We start from the raw sequence: 10,967 nt of genomic DNA on the forward strand, positions 1-10,967 counted from the left end.
AAAAAAGCCCCAATCGCCATTTTCTCAATCGGGGCTTTTTTGTGCAAAACAAATCTGAGCTGCCTACACTGGCCCTTTTGCGAAAAAGGACTTTTGCCCGAACAGGAGCAGCATAGTATTTCCGCAAGAAGCACTGATTTCTTACATGAGATCGTCAGTGTTCTTGCGGAAATTCAGTGTCTAGACACAGCCCCCTAATTCAGGGATAGATGTAGTTGTGAGTTGTGCCAGCTTGAAGGCCAGCTGTGAAACAGGAACCAAAGCTATGGGGCAGTCCATGGTGACAGCTTTGCAGGTATACACGGGGCCTGGCAGGGGAGGGTAGGATGACCAGCTCTCCTGGGGCACGTCTACACAGCACAGCTTAACTCGAAATAAGCAATGCAAATTGAGGTACATCAGTTGCGTAGCTTCTTTCGAAATAGCTTATTTTGAGTTTTGGTGCGGTCTACACAGCACTCAAAATAAGAGTGCTTATTTTGAAATAGAGCACTCTTCCTCCGACTTCTCTTCCTCCTCGTACAATTAGGCTACGTCTACACTGGCATGATTTTCCGAAAATGCTTAGGGTTTTTCAGAAAAGCACGTCTAGATTGGCAGGATGCTTTTCCGCAAAAGCACCTTTTGCGGAAAAGCGTCCGTGCCATTTTCGCGATCGGGGCTTTTTTGCGGAAAACACTACTGTGCTGTCTACACTGGCCCTTTTGCGCAAAAATCTTGGAAAAAGACTTTTGCCCGAACGGGAGCAGCGTAGTATTTCCGGGAAAGCACTGATGATCTTACATGAGATCGTCAGTGCTTTTCCGGAAATTCAAGCGGCCAGTGTAAACAGCTGGCAAGTTTTTCTGCAAAATCAGCTGATTTTGCGGAAAAACTTGCCAGTCTAGACACAGCCCTGGGGTTACAGGAGATGGAGTAAGAAGTCCTCCAGCTTGACAGTATTTCAACATTACTGTGTAGATACGGACTATGTTATTTGGAAATAATGTTGCTGTATAGACATAGTCTTGGGGGTTCAGGGATGAGAACCCACTATGATCATCAGAAGTAGAGTTTCCAGCAGTACTCATGAAAAGGATCCGGTACTGTCATACAAACAGATGGCTGTGAGAGTACCACATTGGACTAGCATCCTTGAATTGTAGATGCACCTCTAACCCAAGCTCATACATGTTTCAGAGAGGGAGCTCTCTTAGCCTGTTTCAGCAAAAACGAGGCGTCCGGTGGCATCTTAGAGCCTAACAATTTTATTATGGCATGAGCTTTCATGAGTTGCAGCTGGCTTCATCAGATGCATGAATCTGATGAAGCGAGTTGCGACTCTCACAAGCTTATGCCACAATAAAATTGTTAGTTTTTAAGATGCCTCCTTGTTTTTGCTAAACTCCTACAGTGAATCAACGTTACACCTAGGACTAGCCTGAGTCCCAATCTCCTACTTCTTGGGCCATCCTTTCTTGGAAGATACTGTAGGTTAGGAAGAATTTTTCCTGCCATTTAACCTCAAATTACCTTTTCTGAGTTTCACCACATTGCTACATGGAGATGCAACAGTCTGATTTTCATGCTTCAGTGTTCATTTGCAGCGGCTTATTACCTGGCCTGTCCTCATCTCCGATATCATTGTGATCCTGGAAAACCACATGCCAATTTAGGTCAGAAATTTCCCTGGTCCATTCATATGTGTGGTTGTATAGGGTTAAAGTGTTAAAGATATAAGTGTGTATTTGGATGTTTAAACTTAATGCAAATTAATAGAATGCTACTTGTATTGTTTTCACTTACCAGTTTCTGTTATAATAGCAAACGCTTACATTGTGTATTCCCTATAGCTAAATAACCCATCAAAGACATTTTGAGAAATGCTAATGAAGGACTTAAAGATTTTACCTGGAAAAGTCAGTTTCAAAGCATTTGGTGATGATCAGAGGTCAAAAGGCTAAGTGCATTTCTCCTCACCTGCCTCAAAGGAAAAGCTTATGTGGGCAGAGATGGTCAGCTTGCTTTCCGTGTGAAGAGAGCTATAAATAAGGATTTAAAGAAAGATAGTCTATCTCTGGACTGTTTGGATTCTGAGGCTAGGTCTACACTGCTGCTTTTTTTTAGCAAAAGGTATGCTAATTGTGCTCCGCAATTTGCACATCTTTTTCTGATAGCTTTGTCGGAAGAGGCTTTTCCGAAATTTGGCCCGTCTACACTGGGCCAAATTTTGGAAAAACCTCGTCTTTCAGAAGAGCCCTTCTTCCTCATGGAAGGAGGAAGGCAGAGCTTCTGAAAGAGTGTGTCTGCTCTTCCACCAAAAAAAGCAGAAGAGCAACTGCGTTCCCTAGAAGCGACAGAGTTTTTCTGGGATACCTCTGGATGGTATCCCAGAAAAACTCCGTAGTCTAGACAGGAGCAGAAAAACTGAATGAGAAGATCTCCAGAATTATTCTGGGTAGCCAGAATTTTCTGTTGGGAAACTGGCAGATTGCTACATCTCTGCTATCATTTGGTCTAACAAACTTCGACTCACCTGTTCTTATATTTTACCTCTTATAGCCTCTTGCAAACTCATTTCTCTCTCTCAGCAAATAAACCGTTAGATCATTTACTAGAGAATTGTCTGCCTGCCTCTTCTTTGGTGTAAGAGCTGACATGCCAGTTGGTCTGGGGGTAAGTGACTGGTCTCTTGGGGCAGAGAGAAACCTGGTGTGGTGCAATGTTTGGTTTAAGTGACCGTCGTCACGACATTCCGTTTATCTGGGTGGCAAGATAGGTTGGAGAATCCGAGTGGATTGTCTGTAATGTCGTGGTAAGACTCCTCTAGTGATACAGGAATTCACATTTGTTACTGGCTTGATGAAACAGCGATAGAATGTGCTACCGGGTTGGAGTGTCTGCCCTTGTGTTGTGACAGCCTGTCCTGAGATAGGCACTCGCAGTTGCGAGCCGCTCCAGACAACATGACAGTCACCTTAGAGCAGGGGTGGGCAATAAACGCCTTGTGTGCTGGATTCGCTTCACCAGGGTTAGTCCCTAACGTGCTGCTGGCACTGTATTTCCCTGCAGGTACGTCCACTTGCAGCTCCCATTGGCTGCAGACTGGGACACCGCTTCCCGCAGCTCCCATTGGCCAGGAACAGCGCTCTGCAGCTAATGGGAGCAGCAAGCAGCCGTACCTGTGGACGCGCAAGTAAATATGATGCCAGCAGCCCGCGAGGGGCTAACTCTGGTGAAGTGTGTCTGGTCTGCAGCCTATTTATTGCCTACCCCTGCATCGGAGGGAGAAAGTGCAGTCTAGTGGCTACAGCACTGGGTGGGAGGTAGGACTCCTGAGCTGTGTTTCTAACTCTGCATTTTAATTAAATCCCATGTATCTTCTGACTGGTTCTCAGTACAAAGCGATGATGTAACAGGGTTTCTGTTTTTCATGCAAAATGCCTGCCAGCGACAGTGGTAATAATCATAATGTTTTAATGAGGCTTGGCCTTTGTGGAGAGCTTTTTACCTTCAGAGCACTTTGTAAACGTTAATTAATCCTCACCGGCGCCATGTGAGGTTGGTAAGTATCAATGTCACTGTTGTACACAGGTAGGGAAACTGAGGCACCAGGGTGGCACAACTCCCTTCTCATGCCAGGTGAACCAGAAGCATTTGCATGAAAAGGGGGTAGTGTAATACCAGAGTCAATTAGGTTAGATTCATGCCCAGAAAGTGCCACCCCCCAGTCCAAGAATGATCTAGAAAAGGGCTGAAGTCTGAGTGAATTTGGAGGGCTCAGAACCCGTGTTCCCTCTAAGCTGAGTGCTTGGGCAGCCACTTAGGAGACATTCAAATGTCGCCCAGCTGATTAGCAGAGCACCCACAGCCAGCAGCATGTTTTACTGGTGGTGCACATCTGCAGATGACTTGGTGCACAGAACACAATTTATTCTGCACATGGAAGGAAAAAATTAGAAGGAACATTGCTCAGATCTTCTCCAGGATCTGAAAGCCTAAGAGTTCTTGGAACAAGAGGAGAAACTAGCAAAAATGTAAATGTATAAATGGTCACGTTTCTTTAAAAAGTAATTCTCTAAATCGCCTTGTTTGCAAAATATAACGAAAATTCCATTTTTAAACTGGTACGAACGCCACTCAAGCAAAATCTGTCACTTTGTATTTTTAATAAACTAAAAGTTAAAAAGCACCCAAATCCACACTTTTTGTAGGCCTCATTCCTCCTTTGGAGGTGGCGTCTGAAAATTGCAATTGATGAGAAAATCAGACCAAAACTAAGGCCGCTTGTTAAATTCTCAGACTGGATTCCATCTCATGGTTCATTTGAAATCTGGCTGGTGTAAAATGATCAACATATGGCAGGAGAAGGAGACCTGACAGGAACAGATTCTTGGTTCATTAAGAGAGACAAACACAGATAAACACAGATTTAGGCTGTTTAAAAATTGAGTTGATTGTTTTCATAAAACAAACTCCCAGACTTGGACATACCTGCTACAGGAATGTGTGCTGGAAATTTGGTTCAGACCCTGTGGCTCACCAGTTTCAGGACCTACCTTTAGTGTTTGCTACGCAGCCTGATGGCAAAGAGAAAGGCAGATAACAACGCATGTCAGGATCACATTTGGTCAGACCAGTGGGTCTGTACCGAGGAGGGAAGATAGTTACTTCTCAGCTCTGTGGCAGAATCATGTTCTGTTCTCCAGAGGTATGCCCCAAAACTGGAGGAATTCCCTGGAGGGGAAATCTGGCTGTTTTCTCCCATATTGCAAAAGCACCAGAATGCAGCCTTGAAATGGGGTTTCAGCCGGTGTTCCCTGTCAACTGTGCACTTGTGCGGCCGCTCAGGAGAGTTTCCAATGCTGCCCTGCAGATTAGCAGAGCTAGATTTTTCATTTCTACTGCAGGTGGTGCACATGCCTTGGTGCCCATACACATTTATTCCGCACATGGATGGAAAAGATTAGTGGGAACACTGGTTGCAGCATTTAGAGAATGCTGCAGGGGTGGGGTGGGGTTGTTTATGCCAGGCCTGCACAATTCGAAAAGCGGCGAGGGCCATATTACTCCAAAGAAAACAGCTATGGGACGCAAGTAGGGATGCGCTCCCAAAAAATACCAAACACACGGGCTAAAAATTTTTGTTGAGCAAAAAAAAAAACCGTGCGTGTCTCCACTTGGCCCCCTGGCATTTGTCTCTCCTGCACTCTGCCCCTTGGGGCCTTCCCCTTTCTCCTGACCTGCCCCCCTCCCCTCAGCACAAGCCCCTTCCCCTCCCCTACCTGGCTTCTGCCTTCCAGTTTGCGGGGCTGCCAAAGCCTTTTTGAATCCGGCGGTCGCCAGCCGTGACGTCACAATGCCACGTCACACCAGCGTCCTGGCATTTGCCAGCGTCCCGCCCTCTGGCTCGCACCCTGCCTCCTCGCGCCGGAGCTGCACGCAGGCAGCCCGGCGGTGAGACTCGCCGCACTTCCCTCTTCCTGGTAGCGCTCCGCTCCTCTGCCTGGCCAGCAGATCAGATAGGGCCACGCCGTCTGTAGTTGGCACTGGCCGCACAGTGAGCCCCTGCAGGCCGCATGCAGCCCTCGGGCCCTATGTTGCGAAGGCCTGGTTTATGCTCTTATGCCTCCTAGGAAGCAATGAAATTGACCAGAGGGCCTGGTCTACATCTTCCTTAGCATCTTGTGCTGGGTTTTGTATCCCCATGGCTCATTGCTCACAAAAAGCACTCTGCTCCGCCCCAGAGGTGGCTGCCTTTATCTGTAACTAGCGCTAAGCGGGGGAAGGGCCATCGTGCCAAGATTGCGCCTTGTGTTGCTGGCGTTTAGGATGGGCCTGAGGCCAGCCCCTGCCGCCCCACATCAGCAATTTGCCAATGGGACACCAGCAGTCTCCCGAAGTCAGCGTCAACAGTGTTTGCTACTGAAACGTGGAGGCGGCGAGCGCGCCTGGCCCGTGGAGAGGCTCTGGCCCTGTAAGGAGAGATCAGTAATTGCATTATACTCCCATGCAGCTGCCTGCGGGCTGTGTGTTCACCCTCCCTCCCCAGCTCTTTCCTTCTGTCCTCCAATCTGTACCTTCCTCAGTCATTGCTCTCCTCTCCCTCCTACTCTTCCTGCCCAGCTTCTGTTCACTGCCAGGGTCCCTTGGGGGGACTATGGTTATGAGGGGGGAGCAGGAAAGGGAGACAAGCCGGAAAAACAACATCCTGGAAACAGCCGCAGCTGCCCAGGATGCTCAGTGAGTTGCTCCCCTCGGGCCGGGTAACTGGATGGTCTCTGCACAAACAGGCCAAAATGGGAGTGGCCCTGAACCCTCAGAAAAGGCCATCTCCCTTGGCCTAGCTGGGAAGAGGGGATACACAGGGGTTTCTCTAAACAGCATCCTTCTCCCCAAATCTCCCAGCCCCTGCTGGTCTGGAGTAGGGATGGAAAATCCCCACTAATCAGTTAACCGGTTAAACGTTCGGTTAACCCAATGTTTAACTGGTTAACCTAACTACGCGGGATCTTGGTCCTGGTCCCAGAGTGGTTGCCGCTGGCAACAGGGGTGCTGCTGCTGCTGATGGCAGACTGTAGGTGGGGGGCTGTGGCCGAGTACCAATTGCCCATTTCCATCCCTAGTCTGAAGAGGTCATTTCAAATCGGGCCTGGCATCCCCCTGTCAGGAGCGGGAGACGGGCGGGAGTCACATCTGGATCAGGGAACCGCCCCAAAGTTGGGATCCTCTGCAGGGAGGAAACCTACTTCACTCCTGACTGGAACCGGGAACCGGCTTGTATTGACTCAGAGCTGGGTTTGAGTTTGGGATGAAGAGGCAGGGGCAGTTTGAATGTCGCTGGGACGCTCTGGGGGTAGAAGTAATTTTATTTACTATGGAAAAAACTGCAGATTCAAAGGTGAACAGGTAAGAGAAAGCAAACGCGGACCCGTCACACGGAATTGAAATGGAAAGACGCAACCTCTGGCTTTACGCTTGTTTATTAGACAAATCCCCTTTTCTATTCCCTCCGAACAGTTTCCCAGCACACCTGTCCTAGGGAGAATCCAGGGTTTCACGGACAGGCTGCCCTCAGTTTCTGGGAAAAAACCTTCATGCAAAGGCTGCGTCTACCTTGGCACTTCACAGTGCTGCATCTTTCTGGCTCAGGAGTGTGAAAAAACAACCCCCCGCCAAGTGCAGAAGTTACAGCGCTGTAAAGTGCCAATGGGAACCAGGCTACAGTGCTGTTTGCTACTCTCCTCATGGATGTGGTTTACATAGAGCGCTGGCCTGGGAGAGCTCTGTATCAGAGGCAGCAGCGCAAGGTGCCAGGAGGGAGCCGGTCCGTGAGGGGAGCCAGTTTAAAAACCAACTCCCCAAGCAGACCAGCTGCCTGCCTGCCACCCCATGCTGCTGCCTCTGATACAGAGGCAGCAGTGCAGGGTGGCAGTAGCCCCGTCCGTGGGGGGGTCTGAGCTGTCCGAGGATAGAGGCTGTTCCGTGCGATGCCTCCCCTGCTCCTGTGCAGCCTCTCCTGCCCCCCCATGCTGGGGGGCTGGCGGCATGGCAGAACCGGTGCTGGGAGGAATCTACCTTTTAAGGTGGCTCCCTGCAGCACCGGCTCCTGCCCCATCCCACTTGCTGCCTCTGATACAGAGGCAGCAAGGCTGGGCGGGATGCAAGTAGTTGAGAAGATTAACCGATAAGCCTAGTCTTACCGGTTAATCGTATACTCGACTACTTGTTTACATCCATAGCTTAAAGCTGCTGCGCTTGAAACTTTTAGGTGTAGAGAAAGCCTCTGATGCAACATAAGCCTGCTAGTAAAAGGCTTCCCCCCTTCCCCTTCTTTCTGGCCTGGTGACTCATTGGTGTGTGTGTGGGAATTCCCAGCTGTCTCCTTGTCTTTCCATTAACTCTAGTGGTCCCAGCATTGTCTTTTCCCAGCTGAAGGATGGACGAGTCGCTGAAGTTGGTTCCGTGGAAACAGCTGGCCTGGTGCACCTCCCTGCCTTATATGCCAGGTGATGTTGTAGTTTACAATTACAACTTTCACATGCGTGTATGCCCTGCGTGCAGATCTCCTAATGCCCAGCAAGTTCAGAACATCACCAACTTTCCTTAGAGGCCTTACTTGACATACTCTTCTGCACTCACATTGTGTACAATTGGTTGATTCAATTGCTTAGTCTTTTGGGGTTCAAAAGACCCCCTCTTTGCTTCTTTGGGGTCCGGACTTGTATAGTCCCAGTCATCTGAGCTGTATCCCCACCCTCTGAAATGGGGGCGGAGAGGGGGGGATGCTAGAGCCTAACAGGGGGGCTGGAGTCTACACCTGGTTCTGCCACCGATTAGCTGCGTGACCTTGGGCAAGTCATTCTCTCCATGCCTGGTTTCTCCGGTGGAGGTGAAATGGGATTCAGTGCTGGTTTCTGCAGTCACGCCTCAGCCCGCCCGTGATGGATGGGTTCTAATAATGGAAAAGCTCTCCTGCTTCGCCTGCCCTGGTGCTTGGATAGTTTGTCTCCCAGCTGCGCAGGCCGGGGCTGGAGCCAGCTCTCCGGAGTGAATCCACCGCACCCCGCTGCACCCCCTTGGGACTGGCCCCCAGTCTCTGCGAGGTGAAGGGGTGGTCATGGGGCTGCTGTCATGCTCCAGTGGGGTGAGGGCACTTCCCTACGCTCAGGATCCCTGCCAAAGCGAGCTGTGGCCTAGCGGGTGGCGAGACAAGGGAGGGAGGTGGGGAAACACAGAGCCAAGCCCCCCCAATTCTTTCCTACTTAGCCACAGACCCCCACCAGCCACGTGAATTCTCTCCCCCTGTCGCCTGTCATGGGGCTTCCTCTGTACTGGGGTGTAGAGCGTACAGCAGGGCTGGGGAACTTTTTTTAGGTCGGGGGCTGCACACAAGTGGGAAGCAAAACCAAACCAAAACAAGAAACCCCTCACTGACATAGCCCCCAGTGGAGGAGACAGACCCACCCCCCATTCCCCTCACACACCAGAGCCTAGGGCGGCCCGGCCTAGTAGATTTTGTGGTTCCAGCCCCATGGTGGGGCAGCAGTGGGGCTGGAGTGCCAGCGCAGGCTACCCAGTACTGGGAGAGGCCCCTGAGCCTCGGCCCCCGGGTCTGAGGTTCCCCACCCCTGGAGTACAGCATATGGGCTGGCCACAGCCCACTCACTTATCAACCCCTCCCCCCCATCCCAGCTCTGGTCCTGCCCCATCGCTGGCCCTGCTCAGCCCGTCCAGCATCCTGCCAGGGTTGGGGTGCGGTGGCTTGCCCCTCTCCTGGGGGTGGGGTGCAGGGCTTGTCCTGCTCCACCCGCCCAGTGGTCTCCTTGGGGAGCAGAATTGGGTCATGAGGGCTTGCAAGGCCCCGACCCCCACGCCTCAGCTGGAGCCCCGAAGTGGGCGGAGAAGGACCAGCGTCCCTGCCCTGTCCCCCATGCCCTGGCAGGAGTACCGGGCAGATGGAGGGGGTAAGTCCCTGACTCCATTCCTCAGCTGGGTTGCTGGGTGGGAGGGGCAGCACGGGGGGGGGGGAGGGGAGTGCACTTTTCTTCAGCCCCCTCATTTACTCCAGGGTCTTGGCCACAGCATCAGTTGCTTCCCAGGTGGCTGGTGGGGGAAGAAGTGGCCCCAATGACTCCTTTCCCCTCCCTCCTTCTCACCCTAAATTGGAGCTCATCCAAGTGCCCTAGTCTACCTGACGTGGGGGGCATGTGGGGGGCTTTGAGGATCATCAGGGCCTGTTGGGAGCCCCCAGGGGGTGTTGGGGCAGGTGGGTTCTGCTAGGAAGTCTCTGGTAGGGGACAGGTTCCTGGCAAAGGGTGGTGGGGGCGAATGAAAGGAGGTGGCAGGGCACAGGGGGAGAGAGGTGGGTGGGTTACCAGCTACCGACCTGCAGCAGAGCTCTGGGACCCAGGCCAGCTGTCACTGCACAATAAGGCCAGCTAAGCAATACAGCCGCTCACCGGCCAGCATGCTCTCATGGCAGGGGCTCTGGGAGGCTGAGATCTGTTCCCAACCAAGCTCCCCCCTCTCCCATCCCAGCAGTATTGCCCCCCCACACGGCCGCATTGAGCCTGTGCCTGGCAGGAAGGGAGGGGAACCGGTCCAGCTGGGGGTCCCCATCCTGGGACTCAGAAATCTCTCTCAAGGTTACCACCTGCTGGGCGGAGGTCGGGACTGAGGGGTGCTGGCAGACGGGGGGAGGGAAAGAAGGGGGGACAGTGTGTGTGGAGGGAGCCCAGGGATGGGATGGGGGGAGCTGTGCGTGGAATCCAACTTACCAGGCGGGTAGCAGGTTACCGGGCGGGTAGCAGGTTAGCGCTGAGAGCCAACCCAGCGCCACGCCAACCCGGGACCCCCCAATAAAACAGGTCTGGGGGCTGAGTATCCCCGCAACCCCCCACAGCCAGTTGCAGGGAGGCGGGATCCAGCTTTTGGTGGGCTGGAGCAGTGGCCTGGGGGGCGGGCTTGAAAAGAGTGGCAGTAAAATACCCAGGGCCAGCTCTCTGCAGGATCTGAGGGGGGGCAGCAGTGCCCCCCATGGTCCCTGGGCAGGGGGGAGCGGACCCATCACTGGAGCCCTGCGCCCAGCCATGGCCGTGGGTTTGGGGGGGGGCTCTGTGGGGAGTAGGGAGGCATGAGCCCCCCCCTTCGGGAATCCCCATGACGGGGGACATCTCCTGACATCTGCCCCCCCCACTTAGCGCTGCTGGCAGCCAGGCCCCTCGGTAGGGGGGGAGGATCGGGGGGGGGGGGAGTTCCAAAGCCGGAGGGGGGGGTCTTTGCCTGCTTGCAGACCCCCCCACATCGCTCTGTGGGGGGGGGGGGGCGCTCGGACCACACCCCGCCCCCTCCGGGCCGGCGAGCCCCGGGGCTCGCCCCCGCCTCTCGCCACCCCCCTCCCTCCCTCCCCCGCCTGCCTGCGCATTGTGTGGCCGCCGGGAGGGGCCGGGCGGCTGCCGCCCCCACACGCCCCCGCCCCCGCCCCG

The sequence above is a fragment of the Pelodiscus sinensis genome, chromosome 29 (genome assembly GCF_049634645.1).
Source record: "Pelodiscus sinensis isolate JC-2024 chromosome 29, ASM4963464v1, whole genome shotgun sequence".
Lineage (NCBI taxonomy): Eukaryota > Metazoa > Chordata > Testudines > Trionychidae > Pelodiscus > Pelodiscus sinensis.